The 24,606-nt window shown below is 35.1% G+C and overlaps 1 pseudogene; it reads right to left on the reverse strand.

The window, feature by feature from the left end:
- LOC149541562 (replication factor C subunit 4 pseudogene) overlaps window positions 1-24,606 on the reverse strand; it is a 50,129-nt pseudogene that overhangs the window by 329 nt on the left and 25,194 nt on the right.

A 24,606-nucleotide genomic window follows, 5' to 3' on the forward strand; every position in this document is an offset into this window, starting at 1 on the left:
AAAGAAAAGAGATTTGTGGAAAACACTTACAAATTTGCTAGAAATTTTACATGAGGAGATTACCATTATAGGGGGAGACTTCAATGCAATCTTATACCCAGAGGAAAAGAAAGGGGGTAAGGGATGGAGGTCTACCTCATAGGAAGACTTTTCCTCCTTTGTTATGGATAATGGGCTAATTAATATGCCTTTTAAACAGGGTGAATTCACATGGAACAATAGGAGGCAAGATTATGTCAATATTGCTAAAAACTTGGATAGGTTTTTACTATGGGGGATTGGACCAAAATGCATAGGTCGATGGATACTGAGATCTTTCCTATTCATGGATCTGACCACTTTCCCATTAGTGTAAGATTATAGGAGGAGCTAACTCTAGACTGTTGTCCTTTTAAATTTGAAGCAATGTGGATGAGGGTAGATGGTTTTAAGGAAATGGTGGAAAGTTGGTGTCAAGAAGCTCCAAAGAGGGAAGGTAATATGGCTTTTAATATTTTTAAGAAGCTTCAGTTCATCAAAAAAAAATTGAAGTTGTGGAATAGGGAATCTTTTCAAAACATTTTTAAAAGGAAAGAAGAATTGGAAGCAGATTTTAAAATCTTAAATGATAAGATGATTGAAGAAGGAATGAATGAGGAAGGTTTTAAAAAGGAAAAGAGGCTTAAAAAAGAGTATGATGAGACCCTTTTAGGAGAAGAATTGTTTTGGAGGCAAAAATCTAGGGAAATGTGGCTAAAAGAGGGAGATAGGAATACAAAGTTTTTTCATAATTTAGTTAAAATCAGAAAGGCTCACAACAAGATCTTCTCAATAAAAAATGGTGATGGTGAGATCATAAATGATCCAACCCTGATAAAAAAGGCAGCAGTTAATTTCTTCAAGGATAGAGGTCAGATAGAGGATGGGTAGGAGGAATTAGATGAGGAGGTGCTAGAAAGTATTCAAAAGTGCATTACGAATGAGAAAAATAAAAAGTTAAATGTTGTAGTTTCAAAAGAAGTAAAACAAGCACTATGGGGCTTACGAAAAAATAAGAGTCTAGGATCTGATGGTTTCACAAGGAGTTTCTTCAGACTTATTTGGGAGTGTATTGAAGATGAAATCTGGGAAATGGTGGAGGAGTCAAGAAGAGGGGGATTTGTTCTTAAGGATTTAAATAACACCTTAATTGTGTTGGTTCCTAAAAAGGAGGAATGTAACTCTTTTGATGATTTTAGACCAATATCTTTATGCAATATTGTGTATAAAATCATATCAAAGATGGTGGCTAACAAACTAAAAGAGGTGCTAAATAGTGTAATATCAGAAGAGCAGAGTGGATTTGCACCTGGAAGATCAATTTTTGAAGGGGTGATAATAGCATATGAAATGATTCATTCAGTCAAAACAAATAAACTAAGCAAAATGATGGTTAAGTTGGATATAAAACAAGCCTATGATGAGGTAAATAGAGTCTTTTTATTTAAATTTCTAAAAAAAATTGGGTTCAAAGAGGAATGGATTAGATGGGTTCAAGGTTGTTTAAATTCAGTAAGGTTCTTGGTTTTGGTTAATGGAAGCCCCCAAGGTTTTTTTGAATTAGATAAAGAAATAAGACAAGGTGATCCTTTATCCCCTTTTCTATTCATAATTTTGGCTGAAGTGCTAGGAATATTGATTATAGATAAGAGGGATAAGGGCCAATAGAAAGGGGTTAAAGTTGCAAGGGGTGTGGACCCTATTTCACATTTACTGTTTGTAGATGACACTTTCCTTATAGGAGAAGCTTTTGAGAGGGAAGCTAGAGTTATGAAAAAAACTCTAGAAATTTATGGGAAGGTGTCAGGACAAAAAAATAAGTTGGGTAAAGTCTAAAGTTTTTTCTTTAATACCCACCTCTCAAAGAGAAGAGCTATAGGAAGAATTTTAGGTATAAGGCAAGGAGCTCTCCCAAGTAAATATTTAGGAATCCCCTTATTCCAAGGATAGAACAAAGGAGAAGTTTGGAAGGGATTGGTGGAGAAATGCCTCAGAAGAATGGAAGGTTGGAAAGGTAAGTGGCTAACTTCAGCTGGTCAGATTCTAATGTTAAAATATGTGGTTTCAAGAGTACTGATTTTTTCAATGATGTGTTTAAAAATTCCTAAGAAGGTGATAAATTTAGTGGAAAGGAAAATGAAGATATTTTTCTAAAGTGGGGTAGGTGAGGAAAAAAAGTGACCTTTACTAAAATGAGAGAAAATGTGTAGGCTTAAAAAGTATGGAGGGGCTGGTATTAGAGACTAGAATACAATGAATATAGCCTTAGGGGCTATATTGGTGTGGCAATTGGAAAATGATGATGAGCAATTATGGATGAGGATTCCAAAGGCTAAATATTTGGATTTTACTAAGAATTTACAAATTTTAACTATCCAAATTTTGATAGGAGGCTCAGCAATATGGAATTTTATTTATCTTGTAGACATATCATTACTAACCATATCTCTTAGGTCATAGGAAATGGCAAGAGGGAAAATTTTTGGGAGGATTCATGGAATGGAAATAAATCTTTAGAAGAGGAATGTGGTGATGAAGATTTGAAAAAATTCTTGTGTGAAAGATGGGGCAGGAATCTTAGAAACTATTTAGTAGAATGTGAAGGGATTTTTGAAAAAAGCTAGCAATGGAAAGATTGGAGAGTGGAGGGTCTGTTGGAAAGACAACAAAACACTCTTAAGAAAATCTTTAAGGGTAGAAAGGTGTGCATATTAAATAAAGAGGACAAGATCAGTTGGTGTGTACTAGCATCAAGGAAATACTCAGTTAAATTGGGATATGAAATTCTGGATTCTAGGGTGGATGAGTGTTTTGAGGCAAAGGATTTGTACTAGAGTAAGGAAATTCTCCCAAAGGTAGGCACATTTGCATGGTTAGAAATTCAAGGAAGAATCTTACAGGGGAGAGAAGATGAAAATTTGGTTTTCAGGGCCCTACAAAATGTTTTATGTGTGGAAAGGATGAGGAAAATGTGGATCACTTATTGCTTAATTTTGAGGTCGCAGCAAATTGTTGGAGGCACATTCAAGAAAAACTTGGTTGGGAAGGCCCATGGAGTCCCTCTCTTAAGGTCTTTTTCATTTCATGGCCAAGGGGAGGAAAAAGGAATTGTTTAGAATGTATATGGAGAATTCGCCCCTCAATTGTGATATGGGAGGTTTGGAAAGAATGAAATAGGAGAATTTTTCAAGATAGATCAGAGTCTTTAAAGAAACTTTTAGACCGAATTGACCATTCCATTGAAGAAGTGATGAATGCAATAGTCTTTAGGAAAAACCTATCAGATTGTGTGTTCACAAAAGCAGATATGATAATTCAGAATCGATGGCTAGGGATTAAAATGGATAAGGCTGAAGATATGGGAAAGGCTAACTCTAAAGCTAGGAAAAGGGAGGAGGAAAAGTGGGAGGCCCAAGATTTGGGTTGGTTAAAAGTAAATTTTGATGGAGCCTCAAAAGGAAATCTGAGGAACTCAAGAGCGGGATGCATTGTAAAAGACAATGCAGGGAATATAGTGGCTTGTGGAGCACTAAAATTGAAAGATGAAACAAATAATGAGGAAGAGTTTCAAGTTTCTTTGTTAGCTTTGTAATGTATTAAAAGATGTGGAGGGAGGAAAATTATCTTGAAAGGAGACTCAATGGTTGTGGTGCAAGTGGTTAGTAAAAATTCAATCCATGCATGGCACCTTAAATTTTTTTATAAATCTATAATGGAGGAATTAAAGGATTTTGAGGAGTTTAAAGTTTGTCATGTGCTTAGGGAAGAAAATGGGGAGGTAGATGCTTTTTCAAAGTGGGTGGCTAGTTTAATAGAGGATGGAAGACCAATTTATGAATTATGTAGTTGTTGGGATATTTTGGAGGTTGATGAAGTTAATGGGGTTTAAATGTAAACCTTTTTAAGACAGACCGAAGTTGATGAGTAAGGAAGGAGTGACAACTGATGTCAGAAGGATATAAAGGACTGTCAGTATAGGAGGGGGAAAGATTGTGCAAATCACCAATTATGACTCTCATAATGAGAAAAGACGGCAATTGGCCGGTCTAAAGTGTGTGGTGAAATGATGGGATAGTGGCTTAAAGAGAAAGGTAGTCAGAAAACTTAATAAATTCTTATGTGAAGGAAATAAAACTATCTAAAACAATAAATTGTAGTAGTGAAAGTGATGAATTTGATAGAAGATGGAGGCAACATATACCTTTCAAACAAAGCGACAATAAAAAGCCCTTTTTGGATTGGTGCAGGATAAACAACTAAAACAACTATTGAAATGCCCAACTTCAGGAGTTATAGTGACTGTGAAAGAGACAGTTAGTGAAATTTTCCAAAACTCCATGCATCACTGGAAGATCAACATGGATATTATAGCCATTGTAATGGCGTGGGGACTGGAAAATGCATGTCTGATTGAAGAAGTGAAGTGGGTGGTCAAAAAATTTGTTCCTTGATGATTTAGTGGGGGGATAGAGTCCCTTTTAGAGTGGGCCTGGCCAGGCAAAGGATTTGACTATAGTGAGTGCTACAAAGACTATGAGGAAGGTTTGAGAAAAGGGAGAGTGTGTTATTTTTGGTGGCCAACAGGAGTGGATAAAGAATTGTATAAAGAGAAAGTAAAATAGGCATGGGCAAAGTTGAGGATCGAAATTGAGAGCTTCGTGGAGGAGAGTGGGCAGAGGGTCAAAGGTTTCTTCATAAACCACCCTATGAAGAGGAGGAGTGTCATTGCAAGGAGGATAAGGGGTATGGTTAAAGAGAAACTCTTGGTGAGGGTGGAAGACCAAGGAAGCAAAAGGGGAGGCATGGCAATTTTGTCTAGATTTTATGATGATAAATCGATGGATGTGTCTAAAGGTAAAGGATTTGAATTTTTTGTGAAGGGAAAGGGAGCGAGAAAGTGAAGCTGACCAACAAGAATGAATATAAAAATCTGATGGCAATTTAGTGTTGGCTGGAGAATGAAGAACAAAATGCATGGGGACGACGGCCATGAAAAAAGAGGATCAACCGACAAAGAAAAAAGTGAAATTTTGGAACGTCACTGATGTGTATCTTTTTGTGTCTTATTGATGTATTTGAAAAAGCCAAATTATGAAAGGCTAAGATGTTTTTAGGGTGGGTGTACCATGTTTAGGAGTTGAGGGATATAGCGTGGGAAGCATGGAATGTATAGGGATCTTACTAGGTAGAAGTATGTAAAGAGGATAGCTTTAAAGAAGCTTGTAAGTACTTATGTAATGTTCATATTTTATTACAATATAAATAAATAAATAACTTATTACCGACCAAAAAATTAAAAAAAATTAATTACATCAAAATATTTGCATCAACAAGATATAAGTCATTTCGATTTGTAGAGCTAACCTTGGTTCCATATCAACACATTTTAAATTATATTTCAAGTAAATTCCAATTTCAAGATTAAATCCAAAATTATGCTTTCAACTAGGAAATCCCCTTTCAACCCAAATTTGTCTCTCTTTTGTCTGTGTACATAACATGTATAAAATGGATATAGATACATACAAATTGATCTTTAAGAGAGATACATAATGCTTTTCATTATATTTGAAATAGGTGAGACCTAGTTGCCCTACTTAACTAAGTCATGGGTGTGGGTCACCTTTCTTGTCTGGGTGTCACCAATTCTACGCCAAATTAAAATTAAAATTCAATTGTTGTCTATACTTTCTAAAATAGATTATGGAATGTATGTAGTCATTTTCTTGTTCTATCATGCAAATTGAAAGTAATTATTTTGTCATAATTTTTTTCCAAGGTCTTTTATTCATCTTGCAAAATTAAATAGTCATATTCAACCCATCGTGAAGGACAATTGAATAAACCTTATTCCCAAAGGTATTGATCCAAGTGGATTACTCTCCTTCTAATATAAATGGAAAATAGGCATAATATTCTTAGCTTTCATGCATGGGCTAGTGAACCATGTTTCCCTACCTTACATAAATATGGGTATCATGAGATATAAGTCACAGTGCCTGCTGGCCATAGAAAAAGAGGGGTCGCAACAGGGTGGTGGATTGGTTGGTTGTGTCATTCTATCTGTACAACTATAGTTGCCTATAGATAGCTTGATATAGTTGAGAAGAGATTGGTAGCGATGATTCCTTGATGAAGGCCAAATGATTCTATATGCCAACACCATTCAAAAACTACTAATAGAGCTATTTGTTGTGCTAGGATCCGTAGTTGAAATAGTGGAGGGGCCCACCTGAAGCCAAATTTTCCTTAGGTGATAAACGATAACCAACTCTCTGCATGCATCTGACAAGCTAAACCAACTGCTACATCTACTGCTTAACTGACTGCTTCATCAACAGTTCAACTAGATCGTTCACAAGTGCATGTACACAATGATAAAATGACATCATAACAATGATTTAACAAAATATTAGTGGACAAAGCTAGAAGCATGTTAAGTGGTGCTCCAATGCTTTCACATTGTGTTTGTAAGTATTATTTGTTTCATAGTTAATAGATATGTTATCCTCTATTTGGTACTATATCGTACAATGTGTGGAAAAGTGAAAGCAGGTTTTTTTACCACATTAGACTCTTTGGATTTATAATGTTTTCCTATAATTACACATGATGAGAATGTTAAAAGAAACCTTGAAAATATTTTATCCTTGAGAGGTGATTTATAAGTAAATCAATGTTCTTTCATTTTAGATAGATTTGAAGAAAAATATAAGGTGGTTGTATATTTTCAAATTAAAATAGAGGAGCGAGAAGATTCATTTACATACAAATAATAGGTTGGATAGGGGAATGTAGAGGAAAATAATGTTGTACAGAAGATTGAAAATGTGACATGAGGAGAAGCATCTTATCATACATCCTTGAATGATGGTTGGATTCCACTAAAGGAATAGTTGTGTATTTTTTAAATCTAATAGTGATGGTAAATCTAATTTTATGAGAATATATTGTGTGTGTGTGTGTGTGTGTGTGTGTGTGTGTGTGTGTGTGTGTGTGTGTGTGTGTGTGTGTGTGTACATATATACATATATATGTATATATATGTATATGTATATATATTTATATATGTATATATGTATATGTATATATTTATATATTTATATATGTATATATATTTATATATGTATATATATTTATATATGTATATATATTTATATATGTATATATATGTATATGTATGTATATATATGTATATATGTATATGTGTATATGTATGTATGTATATATGTACATACATACATATGTGTGTATGTATATGTATGTATATATGTACATTTATATATATGTGTGTGTGAATATATATATATATTGCATGTGTGTATGTATATACATACATACATATATGTATATATACATATACATATATGTGTATATACATATACATATATGTGTATATACATATACATATATGTGTATATACATATACATACATACATATATGTATGTATGCATATATATACATACACACATATATATACATACATATGTGTGTGTGTGTGTGTGTGTGTGTGTGTGTGTGTATGTGTGTATGTATATATATGCATAGATACATATATGTACGTATGTATATACATTTATATATATACATATACATATATGGATCATATATAGATGTGTGTGTGTGTGTGTGTGTGTACACACACACACACACAAATACACATTTAAGGATATGAATCTTGGATAGAGGTCATGTATGATTATGATTGTCTAGGGAAATGTAAGAATTAGAATCTAATATTTGTTTTGACATAATGAAAATTATTAAATATAAATAGGTTTTCAACAAGAATTTAGAGCATATGATTAGTCATAAAGGTATAAAGATAGACTTGTAATGAAATGTTACTCCTTAGTTTAGGGGGATGAAATAATATTTCATATTGTAAAGATTATTACTATAATTTTTGGATTTTTTTATCACTACTGCTATTGATTTCAAGTAGAGATTATTGATGATAAAAATATTTCTTTACATTGAGATTTTACAGAAATAATTCATATTAAAAAATATACTTATAAGGTAAAAGGGAAGTAAATCTTGGTTTCGTTTAAGTTCAATTGGTCTTTGTGAGGTTTAATAAAATCATTTCAATTGTCCAATATTAGGTGCTCAATAATTTTACATTCTAACTTGAGTTGGTGAAGAGTGAGATCAATCATTCTACTTAATTTATATTAGTTTATGGTCATTACTAATAATTATTAGTAATTTGATGACTGAAGTAAATTATAAATTCTTTAATTTCTAATAGAAGTTGCATAGAATGAAATAATATCACCCAATAAATAATAATAACAATAATTATTTTAATTACAACATGAATCTTCATAGAAAATTATATGGGAGTTTACTTTAATAATCATTGAATTATTTACTATGTGTTCTCTACAATTGACAAAATTGAAAATCATTAGTAGATATTAATTTTTCACTCTCCCACTTAGATTATAAAATATGATACACTATTGTGGGATCTTTTGGGATGGAACATCTCAATCTTGAAATCCTATGAATTCATATCATGGTATTCATTATCTCCCTTTGCTAATTTGTTTTCCTTTTATATGATGACATCTTTTCTTGCATTCTTATGTTTTCTTGCATATCTCTAGTATGAATTGAAGCCACTTAGGGAGACATAATGTATCCTTCCCCTCTTCAATGCATCCAATGTCTATTATGAATTTGTATTCTATAATAAATAATCTACCATTTAGGTCTTGTGTTGGTTTTTCTTTCTCTCTTCTCTCTAGGATATGTTATCCCTTTGTTATTTCTTTTTGTGGTAACTGAGTAGGCATAATACGGTATCCTTTCATCTCTTTATTTTATTTCTCTTTAGATTTGGATTGTTTTATGGAACATTATTATCTATGGGTATGTATTGCTTTGTTACATGCATGGTCACAATTTTTTCCTAGCAAATGTCTTTTCATACTTTGGATTTCAATGCTTATCATTTAATGATAATCTACTTACTCCATCTATGATATCTTTTATAGAATCTTACATTGTTTAGAACTGATTATCCTATGTCGTTATCCCATCTATGGTGTAGCACTATATCCTTCTTTTTGCATATAGGTTTTTTGCATTTTGTGCATGGCTATTAGTTTTTGCTTACGATTCATCCTTATATCTACTAAGATTTTGTTATATAATCTACCAAAGATCTCTTTTCATGTCTCATAAGTGGAGGGCAAGAAACGTTGTATATTCTATATCTCTCCTTTTAGGGATCTAATTTCTTTAAATTATGTGGAAGTTTTTTATTATGTGACATTGCTCTTTTTTTATGAAGAATGATTTCTTGGCTATGGATTCTCTCTTTTACAAGAGGTGCATGCCTAAGTCATCACCTCTTCTTTATCAAGTAAAACTATGTCCATTATATACACTTTCCCTTTCTTGGAGACTATAATCCTTCATCCAAGGATCACTATTCCACCTACATAAGGGGTTGAATATATGCATTATTTTTCTTCTTCACCTTTTCCTTTTCTTGTAGATGTTAATTTAATCAAGCACTCCTCTTAGGTGGATGTTATTAAGATTTCTTCCATTTGAGGATCCTCTTTCTATAAGGGATCTATCCTTGTCACAATTTGTCTATGTTCTTATATTTTAAGAGTTACAAATCTTCACTATGAATGTAATCTTCATTTTTGCTTTAAGGATATCTCCTTATTGCATGAAGTAGGTATCCTCTTTGTACATAGTCTCTACTCTCATGGGTAGAAAATATGGATTCTGAGCATACCTTAGAATACTTTAAACCTAGATGCTTGGTATGCTTTCTAAGTTATTCTAAAATCTATGAATTGTTATGTCATCTCTCTTTTGCACACACAAACACATATGCTAAATATTGTATGTGGATAGTGCATAACAATTTGCTAAGTCCCATACACAGGTAATGCATATAGATACATATATTGCTAAATCTTATATTTGGGTAATGCATAACAACTTGCTAAGTCCGAATATAAGAAATAGATTACAATACAACTTGATAAGTTCCAATATAAGTAGTGTATTAAAATATAACTTGATAAGTCCCATACACAAGTAACACATTTTTTTACACATAAACATGACATGGTGATTCAATGGATATTCATCTATGGATGGAACTTTGGTGGGTTGACTAGCAAGTTACCACCTTGTTAGACTATTAAATGTCATCTTTTTCAACAACTCTCTTGGTGATTTACAGTGGGGTGGGCACTCTATTGGGCAAGGTAATCACTTTTTCCTCTCTATTCTCTCTTTTTTCTTTCATGCTTGAAGAGATGGATCTAGCAGTTATGTTGATTAATGATTTTTCTCTTGCATTTCTTATGTCATTAATTATGCTCTTATAATAGCTTTCCAAATATTATATTAGTGGATGAGACATTTCTTCAATTAATTTTCTTTCACTGGTTGATTTGGCTTTGTTTAGTACTAATCCCCTTGTTGTGTATTTTTAGCTTTGTTTTTCTTTGCACCCTAATGTATGAATGTGGATTTAGGATCCTTGGTCTCAGGGCCTTATTCCCTTTGACCAAATGATGTTCTATCTTGTTGTGTTTTTCCAAATTCTTCTCTTCTTCTTCTCTCTACTTTACCGTAAGTGTGGGCTGACCCACACTCTCACTAAAGTGGGGACTAAATGTACGATCTTAAATTAGAAGTACCTCAATTTAATGATGATTTTAGCACCCATTTAAGGTGATTTCATTGTTCATTTGTACCCTTCCTTCTTTCTTCCCTTTTTATCCTTTCTCCTAAGTGAAATTGGGGTAAAACCTAATAGATCCTCTTTAAAGCTTATATTTTCATGGAATTAATCTCAATGTAGGATATATCCTCCTAGGTACTCCTTTCCCTTCATCTATCCACTTGGAATCTTCTCTCTAGACTGAAATGTATATATCTTAGACTCTCTACCTAATTTGAAATGAGACCTGTTTTGGGTTCCTAAAGGGATCCCAGAGATTTTAGGACCTAGCTAAGGGGCATAGTATGCCCCTAATCAATCAAGATCATAGTGCATCCCTCATGGGCCAATTTGACCCGTAGTGTGCCCTTGATTTGCTGATGACCTCATTTTCTTGTCATGTATTTTTTTTCTAAGAAAGTGATATTTTATAGAAATACACTTGGTATAAAAGTACATAGATAAGGTTGGAATATGTGCCAACCAATGAACATGTAGCAAATATATTATTAAAGCCATTACCTAAGGATAAAATTGAGTATCTAAGAGGTAGGTTAGGAGTCATTCCCCCACCCAATATAAAGTAGAAGAAGATGTTGGTGCATCATTCCATTCTATTTATTGAATATATTATGTATGAATTGATGTTGTTGGAATAGTCCTTAAGGGGAGAAAATAGCATAGTGATTCAATCAATCAATGTGGTAAAGTTGTACAAGTTGTTGGAAACTACAATTGAGACAATTATTATGTTGTCATTGATGTCAAACTTTATTAGTAAGAAAATGCAATCTGATTTGAGTGCCATAGCAAGATGATTGATGAAGAGGATTTGAGGAGATGGACATAACAAAAGGACCTAGAGGAAAGGTTGAGTTATGAGGAACTACAATTGCCATTTGATTATTTAGAATTTGACAAAATAAAGTAATTGTTTAATCATGCTACTAGTGAAGAAGATAGTTGTAGTGAAGCCCAAAAGAAGATAGTTATACTAAAGCCTAAAGGAAGTGATCAAAGAATGACCAAATGCATTGGCTTGACCGAGCAAAAGAGAAGAAGATTAAGGAACTTCAAGTTTATGATGAGTGATGTTAGTGTCTACTGAGTGCTGGTATTATCCAAGAAAATATAATCTCGACTAAGCATTAGTATTGACTGAGTGTGAGTATATATGTTGAAAAGAAAAGTTAGTAGTGATCAAGCAATCTAGGGATGACCAAGTGTCAAAACACAGTGTTGGTCGAAAGACAACATTTAACAGAAGATGAGGAAATTATGATTTCTAGTCAATACAATTGATCTCTTGGAATATGTAAAGCATGTGGAAGATAAGGATGGATGAGCTTGATCATTTAATTCATGAGAAATTATTTTTGAGCATTTCTATGCAAGAATTCAAGGTGATGTTTGGAGAATTTTCAATAAGAGAACATAGGAGACGAAATGTTAGAAGGATTTGATGAATTTGACCAAACCCTAAGATCTACGATGGTGTTTAAGTGAAAAAAGATCAGAATTATCTATTTAAGGAGGTATAAATGCTAAGATTATAGAGGTTAGCAAAGTTGGTGAAGACCTACTAAGGTTGGAGTAGTTGTTGATGCTATTGATTGGCGAACTTGAGCAGGAGGCTAAGAAGAATTGTGAAGAGTTGAAGAGCGATTGCTTGAAGGGTTTCTAGGTAGATTAGAGATAGAGATGATAATGGATGCTAGTGAGTGGATCAACATGTGAATCAAGTTATGATCTGCATTTGCAAAGTGAGTTGTATTTATCAGATCAAACTTGTTACTTTCTAACCATTGTATTAGTATCGAAATCCTTTAATCAAGGTTGACCTAATAGTCATATGTAAATTCTTTAATCAATGTGACATTCTAATGGAATGTTCTTAATTCCTCTAACAAGGCCACTCCTAAAAAGGTAATTAAATCCCTTAACAAGGTCACATTTAATGGTGTATTGTGTAAACTTTAACATGATTGACTCCTAATAGAGCTTACTTCAAAAGAGTAAAAAATTGGTGACATGTTACTAGTGACTTTTCCCAAATTGGGTTTCCACATTAAATCCTGATGTCATACTTGTGTGGATGTCATTTCAGATGTTTTATTGTTAATGTTTTACATTCTGCAAGTTTGATAATTATTAGAACAGTTGACTACAAGTTTATGTGATTGATTATTTGCTACAGAGACCAAGCTATTGAATGTTTAGATTTGAATTATTTTAAGTGTTTAAAATTTTAATTGATATAATGTGACCTCAAGATAATTGATTTTCCTCCCTCTCAATTATTCTAAATCATTCTAACAATTGGTATCAAAGAATTGATACTTGTAGAGAAAAGTGTAAAGGCACTTGGAGCTAAAGATCAGGATGTAAAAAAAGAAGATCCAAAGTTGAACAAAGAGAACTGCCTTGCATGATAGAGTTTGACAAAGTCACATCTAGTAGGAATTGGAGATGGTGTAATATATTATATAGAAAATTCATATGTGACAATAGCAATAGTTCCTTTGTTAGCTCAGTAGATGAAAGAGAAGCAAGAACACAACCAGGCTATGTTGGAGATTGTATTAGCCCTTAGCTATGTCAAATTTGATGACAAAGGATTTCAATATTGCTAAGAAAGTATGGGATACACTACAAACTATCTATGGAAGAGACACAAATGTTTTGAGAGAAAAAAGATTGAGAGGTAAGTTTGATGAAATGAGAATGATGGAAGGTGGGAATATTGTTCAATATTATGGAAGAATCAAAGAGATGGTAAATGTTGTAAGAGGAGAAAATGGAAATATTGATGATGAGATTGTGATAAAAAAGGTATTGAGAACTCTACTTCCTATTTATGCTATTAGAGTTTCCACAATATAAGAACTAATATGTACCCCTGGTAATAACCTAACTTTGGAAGGTGTGATTGGTAGGCTTACTACTTTGAAATGTCAAATTTTGATAATTTCACTCCTACTTATATTGAATATGATTTTAAATTTCAATTTTTTATCAGTAAGAAAGGGGGGAAAAAAGTGTGTAAATAGTGACAATGATGCTTCTAGTGATGAACTTGATGATCTTGAAGCACTGATGGCAAGAAGACTTTCAAGTGGTAGAGGAAAATACAAAGGTAAACTTCCTATAAAAAATATATATCATGTAACAAAGTTGGTCATATTGTTGCAAGGTGTCCTGATAGAGATGACAAGGATGAGAAAAAGAAAAGAAAGTACAAATGAAGAAGAGATAACCGGGACAATAGGAGAAACAACGACTACAAAGATAAAGGTAAGAAATCTTATTACTTTGCTGAAGAAGAAAGCGAAATAAGTCTAACAGTAATGATGAACAATTTGTCTATGTTGTTATGAAAGAAGATTATGATGAAGATGAGAAATCTGCATTAATCTCACGTGAGTAAAGGTGATAGATGGATAATTGATAGTGGTTGTTCACATCACATGACTAGTGATAAAAGTGTGTTTGAAACTATGGAACCATACAAAGGTAGTTGTGTTAAGTTTGGTAATGATGCACCATGTCTGGTGAAAGGTAAAAGACAAATACAATTGACTGACAAAATCAAATGTGACAATATTTATTAGGTTGAAGGACTTAACTATAACTTGTTGAGTATTTCATAGTTGAACAAATCACGATACAAATTTGAATTCCATCACAGAAAGGCCAAGATATTTGGTGCTACTGATGAATTGATTAGAAGTGGTGATCAAATATGAGGTAACTTGTTGTATTTAGATTTATCTAATCAGACATGTTTCTTTACACAAAATGAAGATACATGTTTATGGCATAGGAGGTCATGTCATGTGAATTTTTTTTAATTTGGTAAGCATTAGTATGATGAAAAGAGTAAGAGGATTTCCAAAATTGAAGAAACTTGATAATTCTATGTGTAAACAATGTCAATTGGGAAAAATGACTAAGTCTAGTTTCAAGAGCAAGACCTATACATCTAATGATATTTTGGAATTGGTTCATACTATCATTTGTGGACCTATTGGAGTACAAAGCTACTATGGAGATAAATATTTCATTATATTGGTTGATGACTACTCTAGAATGATGACTATAATATTTCTTAAAGAAAAATCTTATGCTTTTTAGTTGTTTAAGTGGTATTTGACCAGAGTTGAAAAGGAATCATGTAAGAATGTGAAGTGCTTAAAATCTAATAGAGGAGGAGAGTATATCTATAATGAATTTAACGTATTATCTAATGATAGATGAATCAAAAGGAAGATGTTAGTGTATATGACCAATGTTAGTATGCTAATAGAAACCAAATTTAAATAAAGCTTCTACAAACTAAACAAAATTCATAAACTTCAAGATAGACTAAGATGAGCTCTCAATTGAGAATATGAGCCATTAATGGACTCTCTCAATAAGAAGCTCTCTTGTTGAGTAGCTTTGTCTAAATAGATAGGATGTATGCTCAAGCTTATGCTTCAAAAAGGGTTTCAAATGGAGTTGGAATTTGGGTGTGAGTGTATGGTTTTGATGTAAAATGGCTTCTCAAAATGGCATTATGACTTTACTTCATGGGTTGTGTTGTTTTGCAAAGGGGAAGGATCCAATTTATAGGCAAGAGGCTTGAGGGATTGAGGGCTAAGATGCAAGGATGGGAAAAAGCTCATGGAGGGATCAAATTGCGTGAGAGGAGAGCACATGGATTGTGCTTCTTTACAGCCAATCAAGGAGTGACACATGTCACATGGTGAGAGGATAGAGGAAAGGGGAAGGATGAGTCAAAAAAGGAGGCTCAAGGGATAAAATCTTCATAAAGACCCTCATAATGACTTGTAAGAGCAATAAAAGGGCTTGGAAGAGTCATTTATGGCCTAGTGGGCTTCATAAAGTTTTATGGTTGAGATATTTTGAGGGTGATGAGAGCAATTTCGACTTGGACTTGATTAGGAAGGTTTTAAGCTTATTTAGGCTTGTGCAAATGATTAGAGGATGGATTAGGATGGTTTAGGATTAGCTTAGGGATAGGCAAGTGGATGGCATTTAATGAGGGTGGGTGAAGGAGGAGATATTTGTTAACTTTGGCTTGGGTTAGTAATTCTTAACCCATGTTTAGGGAATGTGACAAGGTTAGGAGGGGATTAGGATTAGGTTTAAAGACATCTTCTAGAAGAGTCTAGACTTTGGATGAGGATAAAGACTTTCTAGAATAGTCTAGAATTTCCTAGGATGAAGACTTTCTAGAAGAGTCTAGAACTTCTTAGGATGAGGATAAATTAGATTTTTAGGAAATAAATAAAGTTTTATTTATTTCAAGGGTTTGGGTTGAGGAGATATTTATTAAAACTCTTTTAATAAACATGAGGATTAATATTTAATCTTAATTAAATATTTTGAGTTGGGATTAGGGGTAGGAAATGATGGGATTAGCCTTTAATCGAATTTAAAGAAGGATTAGAAGATTTTGGAAGAGGTTATTGGTCATAAGGAAATTGGCCAAGTTTTGGGCAAAAAATAAATTTTTTATTTATTTTAGGATTTTTGGTCAATTTATTAATTAAATAATTAATAAATAAGGAAATAATGTTTAAATAAGATTTAAACATTTTTGGGAGAGATTTCTTAATTAAATATTTTTAATTAAGATAAAGGGATTTAATGGCATAAAAATTAATTAATTAATTAATTAATAAATAATGATGTCATCAGGGATTTTTTTCAGAAAATAAAAATATTATTTTCTAAAGGATTTTTAGGTGTCTACATTTTGCCCCTCTTTGATGTGATGTCGCAAGTGACATGGCATCAAAGATAAGAAAATAAGATGCCCAAGGCTAGAGCAGAAGAGGAGAGAATGGACTATGAGATGCCCCCTCAAGAAGGTAGTGGGGAGAGAAAGCGAGGCTCGGTGGCTTCTTGAAATGTACAAGAATCTCAGATGAGCAAGGAAACTCAGATTGGCAAAGAGAAGGGGCTAAATTAGCTCAAACTCTCACTATGGGAGAATGATAAAGGAGAATCAGATGCACAAGGGGAAGCAAGCTTAAGACTTTAGGGAAGGCAGAGGATGAAGGAGCGGAGCGCTATAAAAAAGAATCCAGGATAGGGAGATGGATGAGGGGATTATAAAGCTGATGCAACAGGATTTCAAAGAGTTAGATTGGCAGAAGATGGGTTTCGGAGATCCCTAGGACTAGGATTGTGGATCTCGAAAGATGAGGCTTGGTGGATTGATTTGGATTGGTGGATCCCTAAGACTAGGATTGTGGATCCCTAAAGCTAAGAGTGATGAGTGATTCAAAGAGATACTGATGCATAAGTTGGGGTAGGAGAGATGGATGCTGGATATGGATGGGGGATAATGGAGATGAAGGAAAACCATTGAAGCTTTTTGAGCAGGGGGATACTTCAAAGAGAAGTACCACCATGTAGTTGAGCACTAGATTTGCATTAGGACTATTGGTTAATTGCCAAGGTTACCAAGAACATCAAGGCCTTTTCGCCAACTATCCAGAGGACTGACGGACTGACTCAAAACAAACATGCAAGGATTGCCCCAGCATCACACATGAATCTCGAAAGAATCAGAGTGGAACCGACACTGGGTAACCCACAAGCAGAAAAGAAAAACAAACAAAAGACATGATCAAGACCTTACGCTCTGATTGCCCCATTCACAGTATACCATGATATGGAAGATCGTGGCAACCTTGAGGAGGGAACAAGGAGATTGCTTGGAAAAGATACTTCAAGACCCAAAAGGGAAGATCCCAAATCAAAAGAAAGTGAAAATCCAAAAGAGATTCGTTTGCCAACGAGATGGGTAGGACAAGGTACTAACGGACCAAGATCAGACATGAGGAAAGCTATATCCTGCAAGGACCTATCGGAGAGCACCTAAGCTGGTGGATTTGGATGAGTGATGCGTCTGGCAAGCTGAACTAAGAAAGATAACACTTTGGTGATAGGAAATCTAGCTAAAGGATTCATTGGAATAGCTAACCAAGATGTGCAATGGGTGCAAGATGCTGATCAAGGATGAACTGACATGAACGCTGGATAGATGCAATGGTACTAAGCTAAAGAGGATGTACAAGCTGACAGACCAAGATATTTACAAGTGAGCTAATCAAGATATGGTACAAGCTAACGGACCAAGATAGTTACAAGCAGGAAAAAGCTCAGGATGATAGGATAGCGGGATGGTTCGATGTTGTGCAAGATGCAAAAGCTAAGGGTGGGGTGAGAGCGAAAGATATGGATTTGGCAGGATGCATCCAATGATGATGAGAGATTTTGTGACCAAGGGTAGCTAGAGGAGCAGGATGAGATGGTTGGATAGGATGGTAGATAGCTAGGATTATGATGGATATAAAGAGATGACATTGGGTTTGCATGAGGATAGCCTAGAGCTAGATACCAATGACAATGGAGGATGGACAAGACAAGATCTCCAAGGAATATAGTGCCCCCAATCAGAAGATAACATGTAGAAGGAGATCTTATGATGGATGTGATAGGATTGAAGCTAGGATGGAAAAAGCTGAAGGCGCTAGGGAGATGGATGATAGCTGGGATGGTTGGCTAAAGCTATAGGAGATAAGTGGATGGTGTGAGATGGAAGCTGGAGGATGGAGGATAGGTAGATAGATTGGAAGATGGAGGTGGATTTCAAGAGATGACCAAAAGCATGAGGGTGATAGGCTAAGCTGGGGATGGCGGGATTACACATGACGCTTGTTTGCCAAGTTTTCATCATGGTACTTGTCCAAGGTGCTTGAATTGCCAAGTTTTCACCAGTGGACACTTTATTTTTCTTTTCTTTTTTTGACTTTTTGACTTTGGACTTAGCTGGAATGATTTTGGCTTTCTTCAGCGATTTTGGCTTTTTTGGGATTTTTCACTGGCTGTTGGAATGTTCAATTTTGTTGCTAGTTGTTGGTACACTAGATGTGTGATTTATGCAATAGATCGGATTAGATGGGATTGATGGTAGGAGATGGAGGGATGAAAATGCTGGAAAGGAGCATGAGATGGGGATGCTTGCAAGAGCAACATTGGCACATGTTGGAACGGGTGTGAAAAGAGCATATGGGGGATAGATGGTAGATGCGAGCGTGATGGAGGATTTGTGGAAGCGTGCTTGGGGATATAGGCACCCAAGATGGAGTTAGAAGATGGGGGACATGAGTCACTAGATGGGGGATTAGCAATGGTGGATGCCATTATGCATTGGGTTTCAACTTTTTTCTTGGGGATCCACATGGTTTTGGATTTTCTTTTCATAGGCTTTTGCATTGTTTTGCATTCTTTGATTGGATTTTGCCTTTTTGGAGTATGTCTTTTAGAATAGACATATGATTGCCTAGGATGTGGATTTTTAGCTTTATGCATTTTGAAGTTGGCATTCACATTGTTGTGGTAAGCTTTGGGAAGATGGTTAGGAGAAGCTTTGTGAGATGGAGAGGATACGAAAGAGCATATAGGGGGATGATGATGGATGATGTGCCCTAATATGTGCCTTTGTTGATCTTGCATAGGAATGGATGGAATAGGATTTTTATGATGGCTAATAGGAGGATGGAGGATGGTAGATTTTGGGACATAGGGACCCAAAATGGATTTAGTGGATGAAGGGGGGATATGGTAGGTTGTTTTGGGTTGCAAAGATGGTGGAGGGGGGATGACATAAGATTTCTTGAAGGAGTGATGGGAGGCTGGCATGGTGGGCTTGGAGATAGGCTTGGTTTGGGGGTGTGGTGTACCAACACCTTTAGATGGTGAGCCTTTGGATACATATCCAAGACCATGAAATCTTAGATTTTTTTGTGCAATAATAGGCTCTCTGATTCCTTGCTCTTGTGGTCCTAAACCTTGACCTTGATAATTCCATCGATTGAGCATTTGAACAAGCTGAGGAAACTTTTTGCTTGCAGAAAATGGTAGAAGTGATTTATTAGGTGTATTGCAATGGGGAGATACTGTTCTTAATTCTTCTGCTGAGAGAGGGCCACCGTGGATGAATGTAAGTGAACCAAGAGGGTAGATTATAGATGGTGGAATAGCTTGGATAGGTGGTAAGATGGAAGCATGGAGCGGGGGAGATGGAAGGATAGGATCTTGATGTAGTTGGTGGGATGACAAGATATCTTGTAGTGGAGGAGATATGGCTTGAGGTTTTGGAGATGGAGGAGATGGTGACTGCACTATGGATGGAAGACATGGTACGATGATATCTTCATTTATGCTTTGGGGGATGTCAACATGCTTTTGGGCAGGATCTTGATAGGATTGTTTTGGAGTGGATGGTGCGATAGGAGGTGAAGGGATGGATTCTTCAAAGGAAGCGGATGGATAGATGGGATATTTAGTAGTGGAGATGGGTGAGTAGAAGATGGATGCATAAGGGTCATTACAAGAGATTTGGGAAATGCTTGGAGGCGATGTGGATAGGATTTGGAGGGATTTGACAGGTGGTGGGATTTTGATGCTTGCGGGAAGTGGAAGGATTTTAAGCAATTTGATGGATGGTATGGGGATGATAGCTATGGGAGATGGAGGTGATATTATAGATGGGGAAGCTTCATCACTGACTACTTCACATGGTTGGATTAGATGACATGGCTTATCAACTATTGGAGGCAACTTTTCTTGTATTTCCTCTAAGAGATTCCTTGGAGACTCGTGTGTCGAAGGTGGAGGTGGATTGACAGGAATAGCTAGTGTGATGGGGGTGGAAGATTGGAAGCTTGGTTGATGGGGTAATGGAGGGGAAGCTGGAATATCAGATGGCATGACTAGATAGTTTGGAATAACTCTTGGATTTTGGGGGATGCTTGGGGGAATGTTTTTAAGGCTTTCAATATACCCGTCATAGTCAACAAGATTTTCATCATCATTGGAATAGGAGGTAGCGGGAGCAAGGACAATGCGACCAAACACATCATGATAGGATTGGTACTTCATGCTTTGATGATGAGTTTGATGGCGATGGGGTCTTACATATGGATGAACACGAAAGCTCATGGTCGGATTTGGGTTAAGCACAGATTTTGGATTGGCTGATGAAAGATTTCCTAGGGAGAGTCAAAGTTGCATGACAGACCTAAGGAGGATTGGCTGGAGATTTTTGGCTTTCCTGTGGATGGAAGACTTCAAGGGCATGCTGTCAAAAAGTGAGAGTTTTGCTTTCCTATGCACTGGATTTGGTGGTGGCTGTGTCAACTTGAGGATAGACTAATGATCCTATGGGCATGACACGAGATTGACCACTTGTGGATCCCAACCTTTATCTCAAGGTGATGAGGGATGCAAGTGACAAAGCTAGATTACCCTAGACAATGCTCTATCAGAGGGATAACCTTGTTGAGATTGGTTGATTGGTAGGATAGATTGATTGGATAGAAAATTTTGGCAAAGTGACAACAACTCTTTAAAGGCTTGGGTGATTTTGGATTGGGTTGCTAGCTAGCTGGGGGGATGATTTGGATGGACTTTGGATTTGGTATTGTTCTAAGGCAAAGAACTAGATAGATTTGGTTGCAACGGGGGAGCTTGGATGATTTTCTGATAAGGCAATGACTACGCTAAGTATGCCTTGAGCTGGGAGATTTCTACTTTTCTGAGATTTCGACCAAAATTGGTAAACATTCATTCAAAAGCTATGAACAAACAAGCAGACAAAAGTTTTCAGCAAGCATGTCAAACACACCAACATCCTAGGAAGCTTTCTACAAGGATGAAATTTGGTTTAGGTAGGGAGTCCTCAATATACGCAAGGTACATGAGGCCCAAATCCGTAGATGAAACCAAAAAGATATCACACAGCCGAGAGGAGCAGTAACCCACTTCTCCTCTTTCACTTCTCAAGGGTATAAAGTTCCTTGAGGCTTAGCCCGAGTGACAAAATTTTGATCCCAAGAGAGGTGTCTTTGGATTCACCTCCCGATCTTTATACTCTGTCGGAACGCTAGAGTTGAGGTCGTCCAAGGGGTGATGAAATCCCCAAGCAGGCCTCCTAAAACTAAAAACAAGGTTTTGGATCCTAGTCTTATGCACCCAAGATGGGCTGCAAAGGCGACAAGGGGAGAGAAGATTCAGATGACCTTGGGCTAAAAAAGCAGAGTTCTTTTCCAATTGATGATTTAGATTTTGTAAGCTATTATTGAAGACACTTGTGATTATGGCATACAATGTTCATTCCAACTTGATAGCGTCGTCAGCATAATGGAAGTCGAGAGATTGTCAACATAAGAAATGCGAGCACCATTGAAAATGCGTCAAGACCATGCGATGTTCATTGATTGTTAGGCATTCAAGATTGAGTGTGAGTTTGTTTTAATCAAGCATTCCTAAAAAAAACAAACTTGATTTTAATCCATGGCACTCAAGAGTGATTTTAGCAACATGCATTCAAAGACAAGTGATTAAACATTCAAGTTTTTTTTCCTTTGAACATTCAAGATTGAGATTTTGTGTGTTGTTTTAAGAACTTTGAAGTGCTTTGTTTTAACCTTAGATCATTCAAGATTGTTTTGGACTCAAAAGTGAAAATGACTCTTTGGACTTTTCTTTTCATTCAAGATTTTGTGTTCTAGTTTGCATGTTTTAAGCCCAAAAATGATATTCCTAGATTGTTTTGATGCATGAAAAACCTACGAAACATTCAAGATTTTGCAACAAGACATTTGTTTGAAAAAAATAACAAAGCTTTTTAGGACAATTTTGGCAACCATTTAGAACTCTTAGTTTTCATGAGATTTTTAAAAGAACTTTAAAATATTTGCAAATGAGGTTCATTTTATCCTTGATTGATGCTTTGAGTTTGATTTAGATTTTAGTGTGCACTTAGTGTTGATTTTGAACCTTTTGAAATGGAAACTTGAAGTTCTTTTTAAATTCCCAAAAATGAAGTGTTCCTAACTTTGCATGAATGCATCTAAAACCTTGATGTTGCAAGGATGCAAATGATTAGATTGGTTTAGTTTCACTTGTTAAAAGATTTTTTCTTTTTTGCAAATTGTTAATTTTTTAATAGATTTAAGTATGATTTGGGGGTTCATTTTAAGCACTAAAAAGAAGTGTGTATGATTTTGCTTCCTTAAAAAAAAAAATGGCCAAGATCTCCCACAAGAAGAAGAAGAAGAAGTAGATGGAATAAGAAGAATATAGACAAGAAGAGGAAGAAGAATTCCAAGTGCTTTGTCCACCTATAAGCTTGAAAAATCTGCAAATACTATGAGATAGACTATGAGTTCCTTTGTCTTCTTCATGCTCATGTGGACCTACAAAACCAATTTATACAATCCTACCAATCACAAAAATAAGTCAAAATTAGCCAAAATCAGCAAATGACATACAAAACTTGACTAAAAAAGCTAATGAAGATGACCCATGCGGGGTCCCACCGGGCGTGCCAAAATGTATATGAGCAATGTTAGTATGCTAATAGAAACCAAATTTAAATAAAGCTTCTACAAACTAGACAAAATTCATAAACTTCAAGATAGACTAAGATGAGCTCTCAATTGAGAATATGAGCCATTAATGGACTCTCTCAATAAGAAGCTCTCTTGTTGAGTAGCTTTGTCTAAATAGATAGGATGTATGCTCAAGCTTATGCTTCAAAAAGGGCTTCAAATAGAGTTGGAATTTGGGTGTGAGTGTATGGTTTTGATGTAAAATGGCATTATGACTTTACTTCATGGGTTGTGTTGTTTTGCAAAGGGGAAGGATCCAATTTATAGGCAAGAGGCTTGAGGGATTGAGGGCTAAGATGCAAGGATGGGAAAAAGCTCATGGAGGGATCAAATTGCGTGAGAGGAGAGCACATGGATTGTGCTTCTTTACAGCCAATCAAAGAGTGACACATGTCACATGGTGAGAGGATGGAGGAAAGGGGAAGTATGAGTCAAAAAAGGAGGCTCAAGGGATAAAATCTTCATAAAGACTCTCATAATGACTTGTAAGAGCAATAAAAGGGCTTGGAAGAGTCATTTATGGCCTAGTGGGCTTCATAAAGTTTTATGGTTGAGATATTTTGAGGGTGATGAGAGCAATTTCGACTTGGACTTGATTAGGAAGGTTTTAAGCTTGTTTAGGCTTGTGCAAATGATTAGAGGATGGATTAGGATGGTTTAGGATTAGCTTAGGGATAGGCAAGTGGATGGCATTTAATGAGGGTGGGTGAAAGAGGAGATATTTGTTAACTTTGGCTTGGGTTAGTAATTCTTAACCCATGTTTAGGGAATGTGACAAGGTTAGGAGGGGATTAGGATTAGGTTTAAAGACATCTTCTAGAAGAGTCTAGACTTTGGATGAGGATAAAGACTTTCTAGAATAGTCTAGAATTTCTTAGGATGAAGACTTTCTAGAAGAGTCTAGAACTTCTTAGGATGAGGATAAATTAGATTTTTAGGAAATAAATAAAGTTTTATTTATTTCAAGGGTTTGGGTTGAGGAGATATTTATTAAAACTCTTTTAATAAACATGAGGATTAATATTTAATCTTAATTAAATATTTTGAGTTGGGATTAGGGGTAGGAAATGATGGGATTAGCCTTTAATCGAATTTAAAGAAGGATTAGAAGATTTTGGAAGAGGTTATTGGTCATAAGGAAATTGGCCAAGTTTTGGGCAAAAAATAATTTTTTTATTTATTTTAGGATTTTTGGTCAATTTATTAATTAAATAATTAATAAATAAGGAAATAATGTTTAAATAAGATTTAAACATTTTTGGGAGAGATTTCTTAATTAAATATTTTTAATTAAGATAAAGGGATTTAATGGCATAAAAATTAATTAATTAATTAATTAATTAGTTAATGATGATGTCATCAGGGATTTTTTTCAGAAAATAAAAATATTATTTTCTAAAGGATTT

The sequence above is a fragment of the Cupressus sempervirens genome, chromosome 8, assembly GCF_028749045.1.
Source record: "Cupressus sempervirens isolate cs-2001-9-10 chromosome 8, ASM2874904v1, whole genome shotgun sequence".
Classification (NCBI taxonomy): domain Eukaryota; kingdom Viridiplantae; phylum Streptophyta; class Pinopsida; order Cupressales; family Cupressaceae; genus Cupressus; species Cupressus sempervirens.